Source organism: Oncorhynchus nerka, linkage group LG3 (assembly GCF_034236695.1).
Source record: "Oncorhynchus nerka isolate Pitt River linkage group LG3, Oner_Uvic_2.0, whole genome shotgun sequence".
NCBI classification, from domain to species: Eukaryota; Metazoa; Chordata; class Actinopteri; order Salmoniformes; family Salmonidae; genus Oncorhynchus; species Oncorhynchus nerka.
Genome location: NC_088398.1, coordinates 33,055,651 through 33,070,572, shown reverse-complemented (window position 1 = coordinate 33,070,572; position 14,922 = coordinate 33,055,651). Strand labels below are relative to the sequence as shown.

The window sequence follows — 14,922 nt, the reverse complement described above, 5'->3', positions numbered from 1 at the left end:
GTTTAATTCAGTTCCATTCAGTTCTGGGAGCTCCATTGGACACTAGTGCCAATGCCCTCCAAAATCTTTATGTTTGTGAAACCACCGACTGATCCACTTTTTCATCTCGTTTTAGCTTCAGGCTATACATAGAGGGTCATACTGAACTCAGTGACCTTAGCATGTTATCCAATGATGAACCCGGGTTTGATCTTCAATGGGACGCCATTGGTGTGTGTAAGTTATTTGTTGTCTTTTCAAACCGCCCACCCCCTCCCCACCCCGGCGAGTGTATCAGTAACATCATCAAAGCATCAAAAGGGCTGCGTTCAGGCACAACTAGTGTATTGTACTGTATGCGTAAACAAATGTTGCTGGCCTTAAAAGGAGAGACACACTAGCACTTCAAAAGTTTCCTACGAGCCGAGGGAAGCAGGTGAAAAAATAGAAAGTGCATTGAACTTTGAACCCAAGTTCCGTGTTGGGGTCAACCCTTCCTTCAATGGTATCCTTTCAGAGAAGCCAAAGTGTGTGTGTGTGTGTGTGTGCCAGAGCATGTGTATGTGAGAGAATGAGAATGTGTAAGCGTGTGTGTGTAGCTTCGAGGGGAGCTCATCTTTCCTCTCTCTCTTTGAAGCCTCTATGCTTTAATCGTGAGCTGTTTTTATACAGCGATGGCCGCCGACGCTGACTTCCTGTCTCGGCATATCCCTCGTCGCCTCGGCGGACACTTCAGAAAAACTTCCCTGACAAAACACCTTTCTCACATTAAAGGCTGGGAGAAGGGGGCAGAATGCTGATGTCTCACACAATATGCACATTTATGTAAGGAAACACAATGTAACGGTTAGTGATTATTTTTGTCCATGTAAGAAAGTGTCAACAAATATTGATAACAAAAGAGGAAAAGTTGATAACCGGATGATAAAATGATGTGCAACTTTTCAATTGAAACATTGGTTTCCTCTTTTGCGAGGAAAAATCGTAAGATGTAAGAGGAAAAAGGTTCTATGGTCAAACAGCTTTCTTATATTAAAACTGCAGAGGATGGGGAGAGGAGGGAAGAACGAGGGATGGATGAGAGGTGAAGGGTCCTGACCCCATCCCAGTTAGGAAGAGAACAGAGACATGTCAGTCAAAATAAACACCGTAACACAAACCGTTTGAATGGCCAAATCCCATCTGCCGATGCACCTCACAATGATTGAAATACACCCCCAGAGTAAAATAATGTAGCGTATTGTGCAAGAATGCCATAAGCAGTAGACTTCCAGTATGGCAACCGAAGGCACTCCCTTGCGGAACTGGGTTCAAATAGTATTTGAGAATAACATAACTTTATTGATCCTCAAGGGAACCCCAAGGGGAAATAAAAGTATATTATATAAAGGTTTTAAAATACTTTTTGAACCCAGGTCTGCTCTCGGGGGCTAGCCAAGCTAAACACAGTTTTACAATGCCTGTTCTAGATACACAAATGTGCGGTGCTCCTCACAGCTGAGATAACATGGGGGTCAGAGATGAAAGAGGAGAGGGTTCTCAGAGGATGGGTTCCACATGGCCCCTTGAACCAGGCCACACAGATGGAATACAGAATCGTAGATAGACATTTGACTAGTGTTTGCTTCTAGAGCACCAGCTTCTTACACGATGTTTAAGCAAAGCCATATGGGATCAAATCTGTGGAGCTTGAACGTATTCCACGGTACTAGCAATGGTAAAGGAGTTAACACAATCTCTCTATCTCTTTTTATCCTATCCAATAAACATTCAAGCTTAAATCATTAGTTGCTAAATCCATTCTTAGACTTATAAATTAATTATATATACGCATTGATTATTGAAAAGCATAACTTGGAAATTAGCTTAGTTCAACTGTCGTACCCATTCAGAACCCATAATATTGGCTTGTTGTTTGTAAACAATGTAAATGTAAACAAACACTGTACAGTCTCAAAACATAGTCTGGTTGTAGTCTCTGTTCAGCTATTACATTCCACAATGTGCCAGTCATGTCATTTGCCAAAGAGATCTTAGAATATTAACATTCTATCATTAATGATCGAGAGAAGATCAGAGGATTTGATTCTGATTCAATAACCCTCACCCAATCGGGCATGGAGGTCAAGTCTATCCTACATTGGTTCAAGAAACAAAATGAATTTAACCAGTGTGCTCCAAGTGGGACAGCTATTATCCAATCAAAATGGTTATGCAAATTAGAATGTTAGGAAAACTAACTTAATTCATACATTTGATTTGAAACATTCTAACATTGGGGATTCTGATTGTCACGTTCTGACCTTAGTTCCTTTTTTATGTTTTATTTTAGTTGGTCAGGGCGTGAGTTGGGGTGGGCCTTCTATGTTGTTTTTCTATGTTTTGTTCTGTTGTTATATTTCTATATGTTTGGCCTAGTATGGTTCTCAATCAGAGGCAGGTGTCAGTCGTTGTCTCTGATTGGGAGCCATATTTAGGTAGCCTGTTTTCTATTGTGTTTTGTGGGTGGCTGTATCCTGTGTTAGTGTTTTCACCATATGGGACTGTTTGTTTGTTTGTTTGTTTGTTTGTTTGTTTGTTTGTTTGTTTGTACTTTTGTTATTTTGTTCAGTGTTGTGTTGATTTATTAATTATATCATTATGGACACTTACTACGCTGCACATTGGTCTGATCCTTGCTACTCCTCCTCTGAAGAAGAGGAATTCCGTTATAGACCCACCCACCAAAAAAGGACCAAGCAGTGTGGTAACGGGCAGCAGAAATCTCAAGACTCCTGGAAATTGGAGGAGATTCTGGACGGCAAGGGAACCTGGGCACAGGCTGGGGAATATCGTCGCCCCAAAGCAGAGCAGCGAAACGTGAGCGGCGGTGGTATGAGGAGGCAGCACGGTAGTGCGGCTGGGACGAGAGGCAGCCCCAAAAATGTATTGGAGGGGGCACACGGGGAGTGTGGCTAAGTCAGGTAGGAGACCTGAGCCAACTCCCCGTGCTTACCATGGAGAGAGGAGGACCGGGCAGGCACTGTGTTATGCCGTGAGGTGCACGGTGTCCCCGGTGCGCAGGCATAGCCCGGTGCATTACATAGCAGCACCTCGTATCGGCAGGGCTAGAGTGGGCATCGAGCCAGGTGCCATGAAGCCAGCTCAACGCATCTGGTCTCCAGTGCGTCTCCTCGGGCCGGGGTACATGGCACCAGTCCTACGTATGGTGTCCCAAGTTCGCCAGCACAGCCCAGTGCGGTCTATTCCACCTCGCTGCACTGGCCTGGCTACGGGGAGCATTCAGCCAGGTAGGGTTGGGCAGGCTCGGTATTTGAGACCTCCAGTGTGCCTTCACGGTCCGGTCTATATCCAGTGCCACCTCCATGCACCAGCCCTCCGGTGGCAGCCCCCCGCAACAGGCTGTCTCTCCGTCTCCGCCCTACAGGTGCTCCCGACTGTCCAGCGCTGCCAGAGTCTCCCTCCAGTCCGGATCTGCCAGAGTCTCCCTCCAGTCCGGATCTGCCAGAGTCTCCCTCCAGTCCGGATCTGCCAGAGTCTCCCTCCAGTCCGGATCTGCCAGAGTCTCCCGCCTGTCCTGAGCTGCCAGAGTCTCCCGCCTGTCCTGAGCTGCCAGACCGGAGCTGCCAGAGTCTCCCGTCTGTCCTGAGCTGCCAGAGTCTCCCGTCTGTCCTGAGCTGCCAGAGTCTCCCGTCTGTCCTGAGCTGCCATTGCTAGGGTCCCCAGTCCGAGGTCGGCAGCGAGGGTCGCCGCTCGAAAGAGACCACTGAGGCGGTTGAGGAGGTGGACAAAGACTATGGTGGAGTGGGGTCCACGTCCCGCGCCAGAGCCTCCACAGACACCCACCCAGACCCTCCCCTATAGGTTCAGGTTTTGCGGCTGGAGTCCACACCTTTGATGGGGGGGGGGGGTACTGTCACGTTCTGACCTTAGTTACTTTGTTATGTCATTGTTTTAGTATGGTCAGGGCGTGAGTTGGGTGGGTTGTCTATGTTCTTTTTTCTATGATTTGGGATTTCTGTGTTTGGCCTGGTATGGTTCTCAGTCAGAGGCAGCTGTCCCTGATTGAGAACCATATTTAGGTAGCTTGTTTTCTATTGTATTTCGTGGGTGATTATTTTCCGTCTTTGTGTATGTTACCAGACAGGACTGTCATTCTCGTTTATCGTTTTGTTGTTTTGTTCGAGTATTCGTTTTCATTAAAAGGCATAATGAATACTTACCACGCTGCACCTTGGCCCTCCTCTCTTTCTCCCACAGACGAACGTTACATCTACGAATAGGTGCTCTTCTTTGCGAGGCATTGAAAAACCTCCCTGTTTTTTGTGGTTAAATCTGTTTTTGAATTTCACAACTTACAGGTAAGACCTAACAGATAATTGTATGTGTGGGGTACAGAGATGAGGTAGTCATTCAAAATTCATGTTAAACACTATTATTGCACACAGAGTGACTTGTTAAACACATTTTATTCCATCTTATTTAGGCTTGCAATGACAAAGATGTTGAATACCTATTGAGTCAAGACATTTCGGCTTTCATTTGTAATACATTTGGAAAAATTTTGAAAATTATAATTCGACTTTGACATTATGAGGTATTGTGTGTAGTTCAGTGACAAAAAAAAGGTTTGCAACACAACAAAATGTGGAAAAAGTCAAGAGGTGTGAATACTTTCTGAAGGCACTATATGTGCGAGGAATGACGACAGGCACCAGTATTGCATTTCTTTCCTCTCATTAATGGGATGCAATTGAAGCAAACATAGCTGGATTGAATCCTGTAGGTTAATATTTTCTCTCTCTCATTAGGCCCTAATCTATGAATTTCACATGACTGGCAGTACAGAAAACCAGTCAGTATCTGGTGTGACCACCATTTGCCTCACACATCTCTTTCGCATAGAGTTGATCAGGCTGTTGATTTTGGCCTGTGCAATGTTGTTCCACTCCTCTTCAACAGCTGTGCAAAGTTGCTGGATATTGGCGGTAAGTGGAACACGCTGTCGTACACTTCGATCCAGAACATACCAAACATGCTCAATGGGTGACATGTCTGGTAAGTATGCAGGCCATGGAAGAACAGGGACATTTTCAGCTTCCAGGAAGTGTTTATATATCCTTGTGACATGTACATTATCATGCTGAAACATGAGGTGATGGCGGAAGATGAATAGCACAACAAAAAGCTTCAGGATCTCATCACAATATCACTGTGCATTCAAATTGACATTGATCAAATTCAATTGTGTGTCTATAGCTTATACCTGCTCATACCATACCCCACTCACCCACATGATGCAATATATACTGTCTACTATCTGCCCGGTACAGTTGAAACTGGGATTGAGCTCACTTCTCCAGCGTGCCAGTGGCCATGAAATATGAGCGTTTGCCCACTGATGTTGGTTATTACGCTGAACTGCAGTCAGGTCAAGATCCTGGTGAAGACGACAAGCTCGCAGATGAGCTTCCCTGAGAGGGTTACTGACAGTTTGTGCAGAAACACTTCGGTTGTGCAAACCCACAGTTTCAACTGCAGTCAGGTCAAGATCCTGGTGAAGATGACAAGCTCGCAGATGAGCTTCCCTGAGAGGGTTGCTGACAGTTTGTGCAGAAACATTTCGGTTGTGCAAACCCACAGTTTCATCAGCTGTCTGGGTGGCTGGTCTCAGACGATCCTGCAGGTGAAGAATCCGGATGTGGAGGTCCTGGTCTGATGTGGTTATACGGGGTCTGCGTTTGTGAGACTGGTGGGACGTACTGCCGAATTCTCTAAAATGACGTTGGAGGTGGCTTATTGTAGAGAAATTAACATTCAATTAATGGCAGCCCTGCAGTCAAGACATTTCAGAGAAATAAGCTTTTTGTGCGTATGGAAAATATTTTATTTCAGCTTATGAGACACGGGACCAACCCTTCATGTTGCTTTTATATTTTTGTTCAGTGTATATTGAGCCAAATTAGCGAGCAGCCCATGTTTCATAACGTTGTCATGAAAAATATGAATGGCTGGCACTGAGAATACTCATAACATAGTTAAAACTGTTATTTTTACGTAATGGATGGTCAGTACTTGCATTCTTACCCCTGTCTGGGAATTTCTCCATGCCCATCCCTCAGCTTTTTACCAACACCACTTTGATTTTGTTTTTACATTTTTATTTTATTTTGACAGGGATAGCAAAAATTAGACTGGAAGTTTCAAGCATGATTCAAAGAACTGTGTGTGTATGTGGCATGCAGTCAGTAGTTGAGTGCCTCAGGGTGGTTTGGCCATGTAAAGCTGGTCCAGTTTGCATTGCAGCATGTTGTCCTGGTTACCCGGGGCCTCTGGGTCCAGCATCAGAGACCGTTCATAGTGCTTTTCTGCCAGCGCCAGCTCCAGCTTCCCCCACTGATGTGGAGCGGAGAGAGAGCAGAGGTACAAATACTTTTTATTGTGAAGCTGAAGACACACTTTTAGCAGGACATGTTGTAGAACACTCAGATAGAAATATATTATGTAGAAGAAACATGCCTTTAACATTAAGACTAAGGAATTTCAATTGACGTTAGTCTGTATTCATTACATTAATATCTACAACGTTCCACCTTATACACGCTTACGGTTAGGAGTTTGGTATATTTTTAGGGTTAGTGCTTTGGGTTTAATGTTAGGTTAGATTTAGAGAAAATAGGATTTTGGATGGTAAATCAATTCTTTAGTCCCCACAATATTAGCAATACAAAACGTGTGTGTGTGTGTGCACCATTTTTTTTATACAGTCTGATATCCCATTGACTTCAATGCTGGACATCACACATGCACATATCTGAAGTTCGGATTGGATAGAGGTAAATTAATTGTAAGCAATTTCTCACTGTGCTGACCTCATGCTTCTGTAGTTTGCCCAAAACGTTAGCCAATGAGTACATTATGGTGTGGTCATTAGGGAGGAGCTTCAGGACATCACGGCCAATCACCTCCGCCTGGGACAGGTTGCCTAGACAACATGAAAGAGAAGGGATAGACATGAGAAGGACAGACTGATAGAGGAAATCCAAGTCATGAGGAGGACGCATTTTGAAACTGACATACTACACAAGCCTGCTTACAAGTTCTCTTTATTGGAAGTTAATGGATTCACAGAGTAGAAATGTCAACTGCTTGTAAGAATGCATGGAGATTTAAAGCAAGTGCATACCTTCATAGAATGGATAAAATTATAGAAGTATTAATCCTACTATACACTGAGTGCCAAGTGTGTGTTTATGTTGTCAGTGGTGTGTAGAGCAGAGTTTTTCCTCGCCACACATGGAAGACCGCTTTAACCTCCTAATTAGGAGCTGAACACAAGGACCACTGCCTTATTGATATATGTCAGAGACCTGTCTGTCAGTCTGACCAGGGAGGGAAGGTGTGAGGGAGAGAGAGGGCTGGGGGTGAAGAATGAGGGCCTGAGTCATGCTCTGTGCATACATATGATTTGTGTGTGTGTGTGTGTGTGTGTGTGTGTGTGTGTGTGTGTGTGTGTGTGTGTGTGTGTGTGTGTGTGTGTGTGTGTTAGCTCAGCTTTATCTCTGTGCAATATAAGAGAGAAGAAAGACACCAACAGCAAAACGTACACCCCAGTTAATTTTTGTTTTTTGGTGAGATGTACCCTTGGCAGATTTGGGGAACAAATTATGTGGGGTGTTAGGAAGGGGGATGCTGAATTCTGAGGAGGCACTTCTCTGATTGTGTCTGCTTTGCGTTTGATCATGGCCTCGCTAGCTGGTTCATTGGCCCTCTTGGGATCCTGACAAAAAGGGCGCCAGCATCTGGAAATCAGCGCATTCTCCACACGGCAGGGAAGAGTGCTTTTAGAAAACTCCAAACACAAAGTTTTAATACATACATTTCAAGCATTGCCGGTTCCTGCTCTTCCGGTCTAATCACATTGGGTGCTTAGATCAAATGTTTACCCCCAAAAAATGAAATGTTGTCTCTGTCTTTACTGCTGTTACCGTTTGGAAACAGTCTTTGAAAAACTGTGCATATGGATGAATGTGTAGAAGTATGGGGAATTTGTCTAATCAATGAAAATTCATCCATAACTGGATTTTGAATATCCAAAATAGATTTGGCACAAAACACAGCAAGTGATGTGTATTGTCACTCATAGTATCTCCCATTAGACAGCAACTGTGGTGTGTGTGTGTGTGTGTGTGTGTGTGTGTGTGTGTGTGTGTGTGTGTGTGTGTGTGTGTGTGTGTGTGTATGTGGTGTATGTGTGTGCCTGCGTGTGTGTGCTTACCAGTGTTGTCCAGCACTATGACCAAATGTTGAAGGAATTCTAAATTCCTCTGTGTTATTTCCCAATCAGAATTAAATACTCTGTCAATGCATTCGAAGGGTTTGTAAGACCCTATATTTTTATAAGAATGGACAGAGCCCCGGTCTCAAAAGTCAGGTAACAGCGTTTAATTCAAGAGAGTACTGGGTACATACACATTTTTCCACAGGTTATAAACTGAAAATGACGTCAGCGTTTTCTAAATGTTCTATCTCTTCATGACACTGGTAGAGAGGCCCTATAGTTCTCGAGCCTTCCCTCCTCGCCTGAAGCCAAGGTCAGTCAGTGTAGATAGCATTCTAGACAGTCTGGAGATAGTCCGTCCCTGCCATCTGGAGATAGTTCATTCATTTGTACCAAGGCTATCAAACCCAATTAGTCAGAGAAGTATCCACCCCAGAGTTGTCTGCCAAACCGTGAGCCAGGGTGGTCAAACCAGCTGAGGCTTCGGGCACTGATTCGTCCGGAGCTGTGTTATTTGGGATGTAAGCACAAACATGATCCTGATAATCACGCATACTTCTCCCTTTTCAGCCATTAACATATCTAATGCAATTATATTCTGCCAAGCCATCCAGCTGGTTGCTTCAGTCTGTTCTGCAAAACCTGAACGAGACCTAAAATACCTGAACGAGACCTAAACAAAAGATTTAGCGGTAGCCGGCGCTACACAAAACGCAGAAATAAAATATAAAACATTCATTACCTTTGACAAGCTTCTTTGTTGGCACTCCTATATGTCCCATAAACATCACAATTGGGTCTTTTTCCAGATTAAATCCGTCATTGTATACCCAAAATGTCCATTTATGAAGGCCGGTCTGATCCAGGAAAATTCACCTTTACAAGACGCAACGTCACTTTTTAAAATTAAAAAAGTTGCCTATAAACTTTTACAAATCACTTCAAACTACTTTTGTAAACCAACTTTAGTAATCGATCAAATTGATCACGGGGCGATCTGTATTTGATAGCAGCAAGTCTTGAAATCATCGTCCATTTTTTCACTTTCATAACTTCCTCGGTGCACCCCAAGACAGGAAGTGCCTATACGTCATCCCACCAAGGATAAACATACAATGAAATTCCAGTACTGGCGACATCGTGTGGAAGCTGTAGGCATTGTAAACGGAACCTCATCTATTTTCTATCGCCATAGACAATACATTGACTGGCGGATGAATATTTTTTTTGTGTTTTTGGTGAACAGTTTTCCCTGGGATTTTTACTCCTAAACACGTTCTGTTATAGCCACAGACATGATTTAACCAGTTTTAGAGACTTCAGAGTGTTTACACACATACTTATCATATGCATATACTAATATTCCTGGCATGAGTAGCAGGACGTTGAAATGTTGCGCGATTTTTAACAAAAAGTTGCGAAAAGCTGCGAAAATTCGCATCATCCCTAACAGGTTAATAGCATCTCTGGTATACTTGTTAAAGCGCTGTTGATTATCATAAATATAATTAATCCAGTCCACGTTCTTATTGAGAGTAGAAATGCTTAACTCTAATCCTGCTAGGATCTGATTTCTTGCTTTGACTCATCTGGCACCCCCCCTGGAACCCCAATGTTATCAATGTATACTTAGTCAATAAGAGACCCGGATGGAATAGCTCTTTTCTCCCATTTGGCTATACTTCATGTCTTGGTGTTGAATGAGTGTGAAAGGCATTACAATGGAGCATAATCCTGTCCAATCTGTCGGTAAAACCTCGCCCTGACATTATTTCCCAAGAGTACAGTACCGGGCCAAACTGTAATAATCTCCTCCGGTCACTGTAAAGGGAGGAACCTGGGGATTTAAATAGTGCAAATCAATACAACTGTCATTATCTGGCATTCCTGCTTTCGTGAACAGCTTTACCATACCGGCCTAAACTCCTCTACCCAGAACAGTACTAGGGTGTCAAACAAGACCTGGTCATATCCATACCACAACCCTAGATCCTCCTTAATTTCTGTTTAAAGGGTTAAGCGTATCTTTATGCAATACATCCCTCTCCTGATTACAATCAAAAACTCTCATCTTCACTCTACTCTACCTTCTTCCATACTGGGTGAGTGGATTCATATAGCCCTCTCTCTCCAAATGAGCTATGACCTGTGTCCACGATCAATATGGGAACCTGCACCGCTATATGCCATAATGGCTCAGAGTCCTAGACTGCCATGTAGTTAGAGACTCCATTTTGGTCTACATAAAACTCCATTGAGAGATCCTTCCCAACCTCCACTCTAACTTCCTGTCTACCCAGATCTAGGGATCTCTTATGCTTATTTTGGAACAAAATCCTCATCGTCCAAACCATGGGTCAAATTACCACTCTCCGCATACTCAAGTAGGACGTGCTGTATCAGGAATATGTCACCCACGATAAAACAGCTCAGACGAACAGCTTCCATGTGAAGCCCCACCCTCTACCCAAGAACACATCACTTAGCAAGAGCCAGACACATCTTCACTTCTATGAACAACAACAGGGATGAAAAGACAGGGAGGGTTTTTTCATTCGAGAGAGATGGCCCCCGGAATTCTGTTAATTCCAGTTCTCCTCTCGAACACTGTTTATTGTTCGATAGTGTCAATGTGTTTTACCCTCCCGCCGTGCAATATGAATCTGGGTAGCTCTTTCAGCTAGCTGTCACCAGGAGTCCTTGGTATGGTCCCCCCAACAAGCCTCTGGGACTGGATTGAGTGACTTCACCCTGTAGTTCACCTGTAATGCATAAAATCCTGGACATACAGGCTTGGTTAACAAACAGTTTCTCATATGTTTTATCTGATAGCTAAAAAATAAAATAAAAAAATGTATTATTAGTTTCTTATCCAATAGGCCACTAACTTACCCACCCCCCTTTTGATACCTGGCTCTGCCCAGGTATCAACCTTATATACCCTAAATAATGACTAAGGTAGGATTAGTAAATTATCCTTATTTTCTGACATTATCATGTATGTCCCGGAATGAAGAATCCTACTTAAACACGCCAGAATACAATGTTTACCTAAATTAAATCAAACTCCAAAATTGACCATAACCAGTAAACAAATAAACAAACCACTTTTATCAGCTAAAAACAAACTATACGAAAACTCACTACTTATAATGCTTCAGATGGCAAAATTACTCAGAGATCTCACATTTACATCTGTTAGTTCCTCAAGAAGAAAAAAAGAAAAAACAACTTGCCCCTGTTACGGATGTCTACGTATCAGGGGAAAAGCTCGAATAACCAAATTCAACCTAGCTAACTTCCCGAAACATATGCAGTTAATGTTTTTCTATAGAGGTTGCTTTTCAAACTTTAAATACCCTAACATGGTTCCACACAATGGAAACAGTGCTCAAATTCACTGGTGTTACATAAACAATCAAACCTGGAATCGACAACCATCAGAATCCATTGTCACGATGTTTTACGATTCCGACAACCCGTCTCCCTCTCTCATAGTCTAATTCAATCCAAATAAACGTCACAAATCTTATGATGCCCACCTAACGTATCAGCTGCTAGTTTTTAGCATCTTTCCTGACTATCCTGGCGACTCTCAAATTACTTTTAAATATGTATTTAGTCATTTTTATCAACTTCTGAAAAGTGACTCGAAACTTATGCAACCATTTTCCTTCTAACAGACAAACAATTTTCTCCGTTACCCCCCAGTCACAACGTAATTTCCGTGGCGACCAAAAGTGCTTTGCGAGTGACGTCATCAACAAGCGCTCAACCTCGGCAATGAATTTAAATAATTGTTGTTCGATAAACCAAACCTAATTTATCACCTCTGTTCGAATCTTGAATTATAATTTACAACACACAACCAATATCTCTAAATTCGCTAATTTTATAAAACATTTCGATGGACATAAATCGTAATTGTCTTTTCGTTGTTGTTTTTTTAACAGGGAAATCCCCTTAACCCAAACTTTTACTACAACAACACAACCTAATAATTCTGATAATCCCTTCACATCATTTGTTTGAAATCTCTCGATGTTTCATGTAACTCATTCAGTCTATCTTCAAATTGTCGTCCCAAAATATTTTATACACTGCCATACTCTCAAACCACTGTGATAACCGTGCACTGTCCCTTTAAGATTAAGACATTTTATTTATTTATTTATTTTCCCGCAATGAAAACGGAAAACAGATAATGTTTAGAATACGTTACTTTTTGTTCGAATTCACTGGCGTTACCTAACCAAAAATCAATACTTGGGAAAACAATCACAACTTTTTGCGATTAAACTAGTCTTACCTATTTTATAGTCCAAAGCGTTGCACTATATAGCCCCTTTTGAGTGTCTAGCAATTCCGTTGTTGGCTGTAGCATCTTTTCAGAAAACGACGCCACAAATCTGCCTGCCTCTCTGAAATACTGTACCTTGGTGTCCCGCTATTAAAATGATTGTGTTTCCCCGCCAATTATTATATTATTATAATTGTCCGTAGTCGCAAAACTTCGACACTGGGAATTCCCAGAAAATCATCCTAATTTAAGACCCTTCCTGGCTATATTAGTTATATCAGCTTCCATTCAGGTTCTTTGTCTGAGTCAGATTTTGGACGCCTCCCTTCCATTCTCTTTGTTCTCCTATAACGGTAATCTCCCGCTAGTTTCCGACAATTCATTTGTTTTTACCCGATTGTCCCCTCTGACTTTCTCCACAGTTAAATTACAACCTTGTTGACGACGTTTTCAGGGAGTGTTACACTCCCGGGCGAAATGTCCAATTTAGTTACAATTAAAACATCTTATATTTTTCTTTTGACTCACCTTATCCACTTTTCTAGACTTTATTCCCTTCTCTAACTCCATTATACCTCCCTCGGCTTCAACGGGATCCACATACTTGGGTGGTAATTTCACAGGTAGCTCCTGCAGCCGTATTCTTATAACCACTATTTTGTGGACTGGATTATCTCTATATTGTTGGTATAATCGAGGAAGATATAGTTTGTTACCCTCACCTCCACACAATTGGTTAACTTTTTCATCTGCGGGAGCGGAGGGCAGCGCCTCTCGAGTCTTGTCAGATTTAACCTTTTTTCCTGCGCGTCCAATTCTCTTTTTTGCTTCCGAAAGCCAAACTCCGGCTGTGTATAACCCCTGTTTATTCTGCTTTTTCACATTATTTCCACATTCCTTATGTATCTGTTTTATAAGGGATTCCAGCTTTTCTACATTTAGACGGCCATCAAAATCGTATTTCTTTCTCCATCTTAGACCGAAATCGATGTTTCTCTTGTCTTTCTGTTCCATATAACGCTCATCTCCCGTTAGTTCCGGGGCTTCTTTTGAGGCATTTCCGCCCATTCTTAATCCTTACAGTTACTAGTAGCTATGGTAATTTAATCCCTTATCTATGCCTTACTATATTTAATTTTAAATCCTATGTGTGTGTGTCTTTCTACGAATTTGCAATTTACCGTTACTTAGTTACTTTCAGTCCTTTTCTGTCTGACTATGTGTGTGTCTCTTTAATAATAATCAGTATGCATTTTCCTTCCTGTGAACCGCGTCCATAGAAGACTTTTGACCGGACATTTACATTTCACCCATAGGATATTCTTTTTGGGACTTTCAACGTTAATGTATCATATCTCACTACTCTATACTAAGTTAATCTCTCCTTTTTTGGATATTAATTTCTTTCAGCATTGTACAGGTTCAATTATTCTGTTCGCCTAGAATTACCCTGCGTTCTCGCCATGCCTAATTTATCCTCACCTGTTATATATATATCTTATCTGCTACTTCTTGATAGTCAGACTACCTCCCATATACAGATAGACTGCTCAGGTTCAAACTTTATTTAGGTATGTTTTTTGAATTAATGGTTATCCTATTTGTACGGAACAAGCGTCCTAATTCTCCAATGCGTACTATATCCCTTCCTTAATAACCTTCTGGCTTGCAAAACCAGGATTTATTAAGCTCTAGTTTATTTATGGTAGTGCACCTTACCACCGGTCAATTTCAGGCCTGTTTCCTTCCTATCGATTTTGGTTAAAAACCAAGGTAGAAACCCATTTAATTTGTTCAGAATATTCAAGCACCTATTATTGATCAACTCCAACTCCTTTATAACATTTTAATCAATAAATATCCTAAATTATCCCTCCCAAATTCGAGAATAGTTAAGAACAAATTCTTATTTACAATGACGGCCTAGGAACAGTGGGTTAACTGCCTGTTTAGGGGCAGAACGACAGATTTATACCTTGTCAGCTCGGGGGTTTGAACTTGCAACCTTCCGGTTACTAGTCCAACGCTCTAACAACTAGGCTACCCTGCCACCCCGGGGTACTATTTTTATGTTTGGAAAAATAACGTTCCCAAAGTAAACGGCCTATTTCTCAGGACCAGATGCTAGAATATGCATATAATTGACAGATTAGGATAGAAACACTCTAAAGTTTCCAAAACTGTCAAATATTGTCTGTGAGTATAACAGAACTGATATTGCAGGCGAAACCATGAGAAAAATTAAACCAGGAAGTGCCTTCTATTTTGAAAACTCCATGTTCCATAGCCTCCTATTGCTTCCTCAAGCTGTCAACAGTCTTCAGACGTAGTTTCAGGCTTTTATTTTGAAAAATGAGCCAGA

The 14,922-nt window shown here is 42.1% G+C and overlaps 1 long non-coding RNA gene across 1 annotated transcript in view; it reads right to left on the bottom strand.

Moving 5' to 3' along the window:
• Positions 1 to 6,181: 6,181 nt before the first annotated feature.
• Positions 6,182 to 14,922, bottom strand: part of LOC115115170 (uncharacterized) — a 43,306-nt gene continuing 34,565 nt past the window's right edge. The window contains exons 2-3 of the long non-coding RNA XR_003861334.2: positions 6,852 to 6,964; positions 6,182 to 6,375 (exon numbers count right to left, since the gene is read on the bottom strand). This is a non-coding gene — a long non-coding RNA (uncharacterized LOC115115170). The remainder of the gene's footprint in view (positions 6,376 to 6,851; positions 6,965 to 14,922) is intronic.